Genomic DNA, 2441 nt, shown 5'->3' on the forward strand with positions numbered 1-2441 from the left:
TTGTTGCAAACTGCTTGTGACTAGCAACCATCCAAGCAAGAAACCTGTGTAAGTTGCTGCAGAAATGACTGTGCACAGCCCGTGGGGGACAGTCACAAAAGAGTTTCTCCTTGGGATTATATGACCTCTTTTCAGTTTTGAAGTTAGACATGGGAGAAGGAAGATCTGCTCACAAGAGACCAAGGTACCCAATCTCAGGTTTGGGTTTTCTGGACTCTGTTTTTTTCTGGTAAATAAACCCTGAGGACTGATCAGCTCTTGCAGGTCTAAAACCATGGCCTATGAAGCAATAACTTTCAGGGATGTGGCCAAAGAGTTCTTTCAGCATGCGTTGGAATTTCTTGATCCTATTCAGAAGAAGTTGTACTATGATGTGTTGATGGAGAGCAATAGTAATTTGGTCTTAGTGGACCATTCCATTTATGAGCCAGACATAATTGTGTTACTGGAGCAAGGAGAAGAACGCTGAATGGTTGTGAGAGAAGAAACAAGAAGCTGGATTACAGATTTGGATTCAAGTTATAAAATAATCAGCATTAGAAAGACATTTATATCCAGAAAAAGCCATCACTTTTTTTGCGTCGGAGAATTCATAGTGGTGAGAAACACTATGAAGATGAAGAATGTGGGAAGGCCTTTAGTTATGCCTCAAACCTTGCTCAACATGGAAGAGTTCAGGTTGGAGCAGACAGCCAGGACTCTAAGATGACATCAGTTGTACCACTGAAGGAGAAGAAGCTCCTGGATATCAAATTAAAGGAGCTGCCTAGCTGGATAATAATGTGGGGTTTCATCCCTAAAGGCATTACTGGAGCATTTCAAATAGGTTATTACTGATATTACAACAAGTATTTCAACGTGAAGAAAGGGAGCATCACTGGGTTTTCTATGGTGCTGGCAGCTTATGTGATTTTCAACTACTGCTGTTCTTACAAGGAACTTGAACATGAGCAGCCAAGTGAGTACCACTGAAGAGGGTGCACTCTGCATTCTTGACCATGACCTTTGCCGGGCACCCCTGAATCCTTTCATATCCTAATGGAGAATTAACACTCAATAAAAGATGACTGGTTAAAAAAAATCTGTCTTAGCAACTTTCAAGTATGTAATACAGTATTATTAAGCATACTCACCATGCTGTACATTATACCTCCATGACTTATTTATTTTATTATTGGAAAATTGCAGCTTTTGATCACCTTTACCCATTTCACTCACTGTTTCTGGCAACCATCAATCTGTTCTCTTGTATCTATGGCTTCAGTTTTATATTTTTGTTTTTGACTTTTTTTTTTTTTTTAGATTTCACATACAAATGAGATCATACAGTATTGGTATTTGTCTTTCTCTGTCTGACTTCACTTAGTATAATGTTCTCAAGATCATCTATGTTGTCACAAATGGCAGGATTTCCTTCTTTTATGACTGAATAATATTTTATTGTGTATATGCCACACTTAAAAAAATTCATTAATGTCTTGATGAACCCTTGTTGTTTTCATGTCTTGGCTATTGTAAATAATGTTGCATTGAACATGGGGATGCAGGTATATTTTCAAGGTAATGATTTTGTTTCCTTTGGATAAATACCAAGAAGTTGAATTGCTGTGTTATATGGTAGTTCTAGTTTTAATTTTTTGAGGAACCTCCATACTGTTTTCCATAATGGCTACACTAATTTGCATTCCCTCTAGCAGTACATAAGTGTTCCCTTTTCTCCACATCCTCGCCAACACTTGTTATTTCTTGCTTTTTAGTAATAGCCATTCTTACAGATGTGAGGTGATATTTTATTGTAGTTTTGATTTGCATTTCCCTGATGATTAGTGATGTTGAGCACCTTTTTTAGTGCCTGTTGGTCATTTGTATGCCTTCTTTGGAAAAATGTCTATTCAGAGCCTCTCCCCATTTTTTAACTGGGTTGCTTGTTTGCTTTTCTATTAAGTTGCATAAGAGTTTTTAAAAAATATATTGTGGATTGTAAATCAACTATAATGTAAAATAAAATTTTTAAAAAGAAATGTGGTATTATATATAATGGAATATTACTCAGCTATAAAAAAGGACAAAATGATGTCATTTGTAGTGACATGGTAAAATAGATAACTAATAAGAATATACTGTATAGCTCAAGTAACTCTACTCAGTACTCTGTAGTGACCTATATGGGAATAGAATGTAAAAAGGAGTGTATATATGTATATGTATAACTGATTCACTTTGCTGTATAGCAGAAATTAACATAGCATTGTAAATCAACTATACTCCAGTAAAAAAATAATTTAAAATAAATAAAAAATTAAAAAAATCCCACTTTATTTGCCCACCTACATCTATATAGATATATATAACACAGATGGGCTGTGTTAGAAGGGTAAGAGGAATGGCTACCCTTTGGCCACACTGCTCCTCCCCTAAGCCAGGGCAGCACTACTTTTCCT

The 2441-nt window shown here is 36.0% G+C and overlaps 1 pseudogene across 1 annotated transcript; it reads left to right on the forward strand.

Moving 5' to 3' along the window:
* The first annotated feature begins 705 nt into the window (after positions 1-705).
* On the forward strand, positions 706-972 carry LOC309817552 (ATP synthase subunit f, mitochondrial-like; annotated as a pseudogene). Its single transcript has one exon. The product of its transcript is annotated as an ATP synthase subunit f, mitochondrial-like (transcript).
* Positions 973-2441: the final 1469 nt, after the last annotated feature.

This window comes from Grampus griseus (assembly GCF_964374135.1).
Source record: "Grampus griseus genome assembly, chromosome: X".
Classification (NCBI taxonomy): domain Eukaryota; kingdom Metazoa; phylum Chordata; class Mammalia; order Artiodactyla; family Delphinidae; genus Grampus; species Grampus griseus.